Genomic DNA, 10,898 nt, shown 5'->3' with positions numbered 1-10,898 from the left:
TTGAAGTTACAACTCATAAACTGGTACATGTCTTGACCAACACCTGCAATCTTCATATCTTTAAAGTATCACAATGTGCCTTAAACATTTCGTATCTCTTTACTTCTCAGCTCATTCATGTATTCCACAGTGTCTCGGTTCCTCTCAAGTGCCCTGTTTCGTAGTTCCTCTTCTTAGCTTCCCTCCTAACATTTTCCTCTTCTTACATTTCCTTGAGTTTGTAGTTCGGTGGGACAAGTTTTCATGCACTACTTACCACTGTGTGAAATTCCTGGCGCCTTCCCAAGTAGCTGAGAGAGAGTGAGAGGAAGGAGAGGAGGGAGAGGTGAGAGGGAGGTAGAGGAGAGAGGAAGGGAGATTGGGGTTTTGGGGGCCGGATAGCTACTGGAGGTCATAGAAGAGGCATGAAGGATCAAAGAGAAAGAGGAAGAGGAGGAGGAAGGAGGGAGCGATAGACAGGAGAGTAAGGAGGAGGGATAGAGAAGAGATGGAGAGGAAGGAGAAAGAGCGAGGAGAATAAAGGGGAAGGGAATGGAGGCATATGAATAAGATGAAAGGAAGGTGCAGAGGGAAGGAGAGAAAGAAAATAAGTGAGGAAAAGGGGAGGCAGAAGAAGAGAAGGGAATGAAGAGAAAGAAGAAATAGATATTTGCTTGGAGAGAAAAGAAGGAGGAAGTAGAGAGAGAGAGAATGAAAATGTAAAAAAAAAAGATAGAGGAAAATGAAGGAAGAAAAGATGAGGCAGAAGGAAAACAATGAAGAAGGGATATAAAGAACAAATGAGTAAAAATTACCAATACACCACAAGAAAAAAAAAAGAAGAAAGGAAAAGAAAGAAAGGAGAAATATAAAAGAGCAGAAATGCAAAGGAAACAATGAAAATATAAAGAACGAAATCAAAGAATGGAGTAAATAAAAAATACAATATCACCAAAAAATTAATATAAAATGAAAAAGAAACGAACGGAAAAAAATAATAAGGAGAAAAAGGAGGAAAAGTGGAAATAAGGCAGTTGAGGCGCCTTGTACTTATCATAACAAAGAGAAGCCAGACTCCAGCACCTCGCGTATTTCCATTAAGAGGGGGGACGGGGAGGGTGTTAAAGGAGTGGTGGGAAGGGGGAGGGGCGTTGCAAGGCACTGTTTTGACCCGGATCGATTTAGTTTATTTATTTCTAGGTCAGAGTTCTATTCAGACTTCATGCAGATGGAGGAGGAGGAGGAGGAGGAGGAGGAGGAGGAGGAGGAGGAGGAGGAGGAGGAGGAGGAGGGAGGAGAAGAAGAAGAAGAAGAAGAAGAAGAAGAAGAAGAAGAAGAAGAAGAAGAAGAAGAAGAAGAAGAAGAAGAAGAAGAAGAAGAAGAAGAAGAAGAAGAAGAAGAAGAAGAAGAAGAAGAAGAAGAAGAAGAAGAAGAAGAAGAAGAAGAAGAAGAAGAAGAAGAAGAAGAAGAAGAGAGGAAGTGGGAAGAAGGTAGTAGTGGTTATGAGAAGGAGGAGGAACAGCTGAAGGAAGAAGAAGTAGGAGAAGGATTAGAAGTAGGAGTAGGAGGAGGAGTAAGAGAAGGAGTAGGAGGAAGAGTAGGAGGTGGTGGTGGTAGTGGTGGTAGTGGTAGTGGTGAAAGAGGAGGAAGAGAAGCAGGAATAATAAAAAGTAAAGGATTTTTAAGGAAAAGGAAGTGAAATTTACAATAAACGAGAATGAATGATAAGGGAGAAATGGAAAGAAAAGAAAGAAGAAAGAAAATTAGATAATGAAGGAAGTATAACAATGAAAATAAGCAAAAAATGTAAAGAATATCAGAAAGAAAAGAGAATGAAAAGAATTAGAAGGAGAAGAAGAAAAAGAATGAAGAAGGAAAGCGAATAAGAGGAAGGAAGAATAAGAAGTCAAAGAGATTTAAGGAAAGAGGCAAATGAAGAGAGGAGGAATGAATAAAACAAATGAAACCGTTAAAATAAAGAAAAAATAAATAAATAAATAAACATCCATAAGAGAGAGAGAGAGAGAGAGAGAGAGAGAGAGAGAAGAGACAAACAAAAGTGATACTAGGAGGAAAAAAATGATAAAAAATATAAACAGACCGAGAAACAATAAGTCCAAGACAAAGAGAGATAAGGGAGAAAAAAAAATCATGAAGAAAGGAGAAGTAAATATAGCAAGAACAATAACACGGAGCCAAAGAGAAGAAGTCACACACAGAGAGAAAAAAGATGAAAGACTGGAGATAAGGAGGAGAAGGAAGAGGAAGAGGAAGAGGACGAGAAGATGGAAAGATGAAAAGAAAGAAGAAGAGGAAATTATGGTAAGGAGGAAAAAAGGAAGGAAACGAAGAGGAAAAGTTAAGAAATGAGGAGGAAAGGAAGAGAAAAGTGAGAAAAGGAAATGATGAATAGAAAGTAAAGGAGATGAGTGGAGATAAAAGAGGAAGAGGAAGAGAACGAGAAGATGGAAAGGTGAAAGGAAAAGAAGAGGAGGAAATCATTATAAGAAGGAAGAAAGGAAGGAAACAAGGTAAAATTAAGAAGAAAGGAAAAGGAAAGGAAAAGAAAAGTGAGAAAATAAAAGAAAGAATGAATAGTAGAGGAGATAAAAGACTCAGAAAGGAGAGAACAGACAAGAAGATAAAGAAGGGCAAGTAAACACAGCAAGAAACAATAACAATGACTCGGGCAGAGAAGAAAGAGGAAATGGAGGTCGGGAAATAAAAAAAAAGATGAAAGGAAGGAGATAAGAAGGGAGGGAAAGAGGTTGCGATGAGGAGTGGATAATATTTTCCTGTTCCGCAGATTTTCCTCATATTTTCCAAGCTTTCTCCAGCACAGTGTTAACAGATATTTCCAGATTTTTTTTCCTTTTCCCTGATTTCTCACCTCCTATGATTTTCTTTTAATATTCCCTAGAGTTTCCTAAACGTCCAGAGACTTTCCTCAGACTTTCCTTTTCCCAGATTTTTTCACCATTTTCCCCAGACACTCCCTCAGATTTCCTTACGATTTTCCAGACATTACCAGATTTTTCAAGACTTTCCCCAGATTTTTCAAAACTATATCTCCAAATTATTCATAGATATTTTGCAGATTTTCCCAGGCGTTCCGCAGGGTAAGAATCACACGAAGGTTCCTGAAGGTGACAAGGAATCGAGTCCCTTTCCCTCCTAGAGCCTCAGGTAGTCACAAAGGTTCGAACCCCAGACCAGGACATGAACCAGTGAGACGAAAGATATGCAGGATCATTTACAGCGAAATCCTACAAAATTTACAGCACGTGTCATGGAAATATTTTGTCTCCATTTGTTTATCTCGTTTTTTTCTCTTTGGTCTCGTTTTGCTTTTTTTTGTGATTTTTTTCTCAATGCGTTTAATAATTTTTGGTTTTCTTTTTTTCTTTGTTTTTCTCTTTGCTTTTGTTTTTCTTTGTTTTTGTGATTTTTTTTTTCATGTTTGATAATTTCCAGTTTTCTTTTTTTCTTTGTTTTTCTCTTTGCTCTCGTTTTTCTTTCTTTGTTTCCATTTTCTGTTTTTATTTTCTTGATGTGCTTAAAAATTTAGGTTTTCTTTTTTTTCTTTATTTTTGTTTGTTTTTGTTTTCTTTCTTCATTTTTGCGATCTTTTTTTTTCAGTGCGTTTAATAATTTATGGTTTTCTTCTTTTCTTTGTTTTCTCTTTGTTCTCGTTTTTCTTTCTTTGTTTCTGTTTTCTGTGATTTTTTTTTTTCTCAATGTGTTTAATAATTTCTGGTTTTTCTTCTTATATTCGTTATTTTCGCTTCACTTCTTCATTTGGGTTATAATATGTATCTTCTTTTATTCACCTCTATTTTTCTTATTTTTGTATTTTTAGCCCTTCTTTTTTTTCATTTCCGCTTCATTATCTTTATTCCTTCAGTTTTTCTTCACTTTTCTCTCTTTATCTCCAGTCCATCTTGTTTTTCCTCTGACTATACGTTATTTCTCTATTCATTTTTTTATTATGTTTATTTTTTCTACTACTTCAAACTCCTCTTTCTTTAAAAATTCATTAATCTGTATTTACCGCGCTCCTAACTCCTTTTTCTCCATTTCTTTTGTCTTATTTTTTCTTTTACCGTTCTCTTCATCCATACGTGCAGTTCATGGCATTGTTCACTCACTTGTATGCGAGTATTTTTAGCGATGGTGTAAGACAGGTAACAAAGAGCCATTAATTACTTTACCTGGCTGGACGTGACGCGGTGCAGGTGAGAAGTTAATTAGATCATGCTCCCCCTGTACCTGAAGATCCACCCCTCGACAAAGAAATAAATGTAGAGTTTTTTTCATATATTTTAGGGGTTTGGTATTTTTTTTACTATACTGTATTCTTTCCTGTAGTAGTTTAGGTAGCGCTGGTTTGTCTAGCGAAGTGAAGCGAGGTAATGTGGAAGATGACGATAAAAATGTTGAAATAGCAGAAAATTGGTGTTTGGAATGACGGTAAATGACGTTTAATTGCGCTAAAAAATACCTTCTGCTTAAAAATTCATTGTGAGTGAGCGAGCAAGAGAGAGAGAGAGAGAGAGAGAGAGAGAGAGAGAGAGAAATTATACCCTTTCATACAAACAACTTAGCAAAAATAGAAAGAAACGCTAAACACAAGGCAGCTTTCTTGCACGCAATCAAAACAAGCGATGACAAAACACAGAGGAATAAGAAAGAAAATAACTAAGGCAGAAAGTCCATCCCAGCTATGCAAACACCGCCAACTCCACGCCTGTTATGGTTAAGATGTATACCAGTACTCCTCGCTGTCTCTCTGTCTCTCTGTCTCTCTCTCTCTCTCTCTCTCTCTCTCTCTCTCTCTCTCTCTCTGCTTTTCTTCAGGCATTGATATCATAATTGTTATTTGTCTAAGTATTTCAGTGTATATTTACTTACTGAACACACAAACACACTACGCCCCAGCTCTCTCTCTCTCTCTCTCTCTCTCTCTCTCTCTCTCTCTCTCTCTCTCTCTCCCCTCTAGTGACGTCATGAACCAAAGAGCCGCGTCAAGAGTTTTGTTTATCGTTGTTCTGAGTTCTGATCGACTGATTGCGTGCCTCTTCCTTTATCGTTCGTACGCTCCTCTTACTATTTCATCCTCTTGTTAGGTTAGGTTAGGTTTGGTTAAGCTTTTCTGGTCTCTCTTTAGCTTTCGTTCGTTTTTTTTTTTTATTCGTGTGTGTGTGTTGTGTTTTGTTTTTGTTGGGATTCTTATTTCATTCTTTAGTTACCTTTATTTTTTTTTCTTATTTCTGTCTGACTGACGTAGATTTTTTTCTCTTTTTTTTTTTCTTTTAGCTGTGATTTTGTGTTCTTATTCTTGTTGCTGCCCTTGTTCTTTCCTCTTCTCTTCCTGCAAATCTGTATAGTCAACCATCAACTATCAAGTAAACAATTATATATACCACAAACGAGAAGACATCCCTCCTGAAGGCACTGAAGGAGGAAAACTGACATAGATAGCCAATGGAAGATAGAAGTAGTAGTGTATGTTCTCCTGGAGGCGTAGGAGGAGGAGGCTGGGCTGCTGCGTGGCGCCTCACTCCGCCCGCCCATTATTCTGCCAGGTAGGAGGACGTGAGGAGGCATTTAGAGGTGTCCAGTTGCGTAAGGGCGTGGAGGAGTCGCTAATAAATGTGGAGGAGCCGCCTGAGGGAGGGCTAGTAATTTCGGTGGGCTGCCAATTCTACCTTGTTCCGTTTTCTTCGTAATGGGTTAAGGTTGCGTGCTAGAGGAGGAGGAGGAGGAGGAGGAAGGAAAGTAAGAGTGCAGAGTGATGGAGGACGGGATGGAAGATGAGAGACAGGGAAGAGGCAAGGAAGGGAGGGAGAGACAGGGGTGGTGGCGTTGTGTGGTCTGGTAGCGCTCTAGGAGGAGAGTCTGCAGGTCATACTGAGATAAGACAACCCTGGTAAGAGGAAGGCTTGTGTGTGTGTGTGTGTGTGTGTGTGTGTGTGGGAGGGAGGCTTGGGTGCGCGTTTGGGTGAAAGGAACACGGGAACATGGGTGTAGGCGGTGTGTGTGTGTGTGTGTGTGTGTGTGTGTGTGTGTGTGTGTGTGTGTGTGTGTGTGTGTGTGTGTGTGAGTGTGTGTGTGTACCGGTACCCGATGATGCCTGTGTACTGCGCGGAGGCAAGGGTGATGGATGGCCTCTCTGTTACACTGCACAAACAAGCTGACACATTTTACGACAGATGACACACTCCCGCGGACTGTTGGGGCGTGGAGGAGGCAGGGGCAGGGAGAAGGGAGAGATTAGTGGTGGAGGGGATGGCGGGTCCTGGCAACCACTGGCTACTCACCCTTATTGATGTAGCGACCGATGACACAACGCAATGCAAAATAAAACACGAAAAAAAAGAGCAGAAACAGCGGGATATTTGAGAGCGAGCATGGACTGGCTGGCTGAGTGCGGCGCGAGGGGTGGTGGCTGCTCTGGCTGACGGGGCGGGCTGAACTGGTAGGGACGAGGGAGGAAGGTTGGAGGCGGCTCAGTGGCTGGCGGGCTGGCGCGAGGGGCGGTGTGTGCCTCCACCCAGCCGGCGCGAACCAGACGTGAAGTGTTGGCGTTGAGGCGGCGCTGAGTGAGAGTGTGTGGAGTAAGGAGTGCGTCGCGGCGTGTCTTTCCTCTCCTGTATCTACTTGTGTTTTACCTATCATCACCTGTCACTGCTGCGTCAGGTGCTCGTCCGCCACTCACCTGGTGACTCGCAGGTGACATGGGGATATGCACGAGTGTCACGTAAAGTGTCGCCCGCGTGTCGCCTCACGTGCTCCGATGTTGAAAGGGTGTAATGTGTGTACGTGTGTGTGTGTGTATATGTGTGACTCCTTGGAGATTGAGTCTCGTGCTAGTGTGTGTGTGTGTGTGTGTGTGTGTGTATGTAGGTGCGTGTGCGCGGGCTAGTGAATGAAACAGACAAGGTGATCCAACACAAGCCAGGTCAAGTTACGACACCAGTGCTCTCCCCTTCCCTCCCCTCCCCTCCTGCTTATCCTCCCCTCTCTCCTCCCCCATTCCTCATCGCCACCACCACCACCACCACCACCACCACCACCACCACCACTGCCGCCCTCGTCGCTGCTTATATGGGGCCAGTCACCATCATCGCCTTTCCAATCACCATCACACACAAACGGGAAAGGTAAAACATAATGAAAGTCAATATAAACAGCAATTAGTCTGACCGGTGACACAGAAACACACACACACACACGAACACGAGAGAGATTGAGAGAGAGAGAGAGAGAGAGAGAGAGAGAGAGAGAGAGAGAGAGAGAGAGAGAGAGAGAGAGATGGGAAGACCTCAATACAGATAGGTCATCCTTTTGTGCCTCTGAAAACGTGACAAAACTGAATGAAAAGAACCTGAATTCAAAATCACAAAATAGTGCCAGAAAAAGAAGAAAAAAGTCTATATCTTGTTGAGGCAAAGAAATGAGAGCCAGAGGAGAGCCACATTCAAAGCACAGGGTGGCACAGGGGCACTTGGATCGTCACTGTGCCATAGAAGGTGTCAGACTCAAGTGCCAAAGTCAGATTTACATTGGCACTTCTAACTGGCACCCCCGTTTTAGTGACACCAGTGCTTCGAGTCGTGAAATAATCTAGTGCCATGAAATTTTTATACCGAAATGGTGACTGGAAAATGTGGATGGTAATTCAGAAGTCCAGTGGTGAAGGTATTAGTGATGATCTTATTGGTGATAGTGAGTGATGGTGATACGAATGGTGGCTAGAAAGGACTGTGCATTGTGAAGTGATGGTGACAATGGGTGATGTAAAATAAATACCGGTTATGTAGTGATGTGGGCAGTGGGTATGGTGGTGATGGTGGTGATGTTGGAGAGTTCAAGCGAGTGATAGTGATGACCTAGAGAGAAAAAAATGATGACTAGGTTAAGAAAAATGCTGAAATGGGCAAAAAATATGATGAGCTCTAGAAATTCAAATGAGTGATGATGATAGACAATAATAGTGATGATGGTGATGGAACAGTGGCAGTGACTGTAAATAAAGAAAATAATGGTGAAATAAGCAAACTTGAGATATTATTGAAAGAAATATAGAGTGAGTGGTGATGTGTGATGGTGTTTGGTGTTGGTGATGACTGTACGTTCCTCCCAGCTCTCTCCACCTCCCCCTCACCTGGGAACACCTGTGCAACACCTGTGAGGGATTGCGTCGCGTGGAAGCTGGCATAGAGTGTTGGTGTTGGGAGTGGAGGAAGCTGTGTGTTGATTTAGTTGTCATGATTTGTATTGAAACTCTTGAACTGAGCAGAGAAATAGAAATATAACAAGAAATCTAAAGGTTACTAAGAGTGTGAGAAAAATGTTGAAATACTGGGCATTTTAAGTGAACATACGGATAGAATATTACAAGATATAAAAAAAAAACATCGCAATTCCTATGTGATTTGAGAAACTAAAGAGAACTAGAAACTATTGCTGTTACACGAAATGTTTTTTTGCAAATACAGAGAAGTAAATACAAACAAAAACTTAACGAGAGAGCACGATTATGTTCTGAAACTCCATAAAATAATGATTCATAACAAATAATCAACTACATTTTCAGTGAACCTCAGAAAAAAAAATGCATATAACATGACATAACAAAAGCAGCGTTCATTATTCCTGATTGCAAAAGTTATGCATAATTATGTGTATAGTGAAGGGAGAGGGAAAACATTACTATCCATATTTTGCCTAATCTTGCTGATCTCTGCGGTGTGTGTGTGTGTGTGTGTGTGTGTGTGTGTGTGTGTGTGTGTGTGTGTGTGTGTGTGTTATGATCTGATAGTTGTGTTGCATTCCATAACAATGCTGATGTAAGTGTAATATCAAAGTGTGTCTAGAATTTATACACAGTAGGAAGAGAAAGGGAAATGCACATCTTTACTTAAATTCCTCAAAGCTCTAAATGTGATTTTAGCGTTAGTGGATACATTGGGTGGATGAGAGGGAAATGAGCATTTTAATCTATGTTCTTCAAAACCGAAAGTATTTCTGTAGTTTGACGAATATATTGAATTTGGGAAGATTGACATTTTTACTTAAACTCTTCAAAATTGTAAGTATGGAATTCAAATCTTTCTTTCTCTCGTCAGCTTTTGAAATGTTTATCTGAATTTATCATAAGTGTGAATGTGGGGAATGTATTTAGTATTTGTTTTAGTCAAGTATGGTTTTTTTCTTACAGTGATTCTTCAGGAGAGCATTCCATTAAGAAATCGTAATGCCTCCTTTATGTCTAGATAGGTTAAGCATATTTCTTTTCTAAGTAAATGTCATATCAATCACAAATTAAACCCAAGAACCATTTTCAAACATAACTGTATAAGAGTATGAGGAAATAACATGAATAATGAAGGATGTATGATGCACCTTTTGTATTTAAGTATAGAGGGTAACTGAACACTAATTGCTGAGAGAAGAGTAGGAATAATGGTATCAATGTGACGCAATTTGGGAAGATACGGAAGTCACGTATTGAGGGGAAAAAACGAGCAATTTGTGTTGAGTTCACTGGAATCATGTTACTGAATGACCGCCATTTTGCGTCCGTACAGCCAGGTAAAAAGGGACAGGCAGGTAATTGGGTTCACTTCGCTTCGACTCGCCTCGGTCTGGTTCACTCACGCGGGCCTGGAAGTCGGAAACCATCATTACTACCAATACTTTTACGTCAGGAAGTCTCCACGTTTCCTCAACTGGAGAAGGATGGAGGATTTAGTATCGTTGTTTTATATCATTTTCTTCGTGTCTCTCCAAATCCTCCTTAACCAGAACAGTACTATCGTTAATTCATCCCATTTTCTTATATACATTAACATTTTCAGTATTCGTAACTATTTTTACTACACGATCATTTAGTCTTACATATCGATGTTTTGATATGTTTGCTGCCTCACACGGTTTTACAGCGGCGCTCTATCATCACAATGCTACGCCACATTTAAACTTCCAAAAAGCACTAAAGATCCCTAAATCAATCCTTTAATCCAGAAACAGACCCCAAAACCAGCACACCATTCACTTCTTAACAACCCTTCACGAAAAGAAACAGACCCCAAAACCAGCACACCATTCACTTCTTAACAACCCTTCACGAAAACCCCTTCCTTTGCTAACCCCCCTAAAAAAATCCCTCCATTCCGCTTCCCCTTTCCCCCTTCCCCTTTGAAACTCCTCCTTTCCCCGCCTTCCTTCTGCGTTCCTTGATGATACGCTCGTAGCCATAATAAAGATAAAAGAAAGGAGAAAATTTACTGCCTGACTGAAGCCGTGCAAAAGTCACAACCCAAGGCTTTCTTTCTATCCCTCCTTTTCTTTCCTCTTCATTTATTTTCCTCCAGATGATTGTTAGGAGGAAGAGAGAGGAAGAGATGAAAATAGTGGCGGTGGAAGAGGAGGAGAGAATGAGTGGAAAAGGCAAGAAAGGGGAGGTAAAAGAACGTTGATGATGATGGTGGAAGCTAATGGAGAGAGAGAGAGAGAGAGAGAGGAGAGAGAGGGTGTTAATGATGATGATGGAAGAGAATAAGGAGATAAAAAAGTGAGAGAAGGAAAAATGAGAAGAAAATGATGGTGGTAGTGATGAAAGGAAGGAAAAGAAAGGTTGGAAAGAAAAATGTTGATGGTGATAATGGAAGCCAAGGAAAACAGAGAGGGAAAATGAAGAAGAAGAAGAAAAAAGTATGATTATGATGATGGAAAGAAGGGAGGAAGAAAAGTGAGGGAAAAAGAAGACAAAAATTGCGATTATGGTAATAGTAAAGAATAGAAAGAGGAAAGAATAGAGAAGAAAAACAATGATGATGATGATGATGATGATGATGATGATGATGACGAAAACAAATGAGAGAGAGAGAGAGAGAGAGAGAGAGAGAGAGAGA

The sequence above is a fragment of the Portunus trituberculatus genome, chromosome 23 (assembly GCF_017591435.1).
Source record: "Portunus trituberculatus isolate SZX2019 chromosome 23, ASM1759143v1, whole genome shotgun sequence".
Taxonomy (NCBI): domain Eukaryota; kingdom Metazoa; phylum Arthropoda; class Malacostraca; order Decapoda; family Portunidae; genus Portunus; species Portunus trituberculatus.
Note: the sequence above shows the minus strand (reverse complement) of the source record.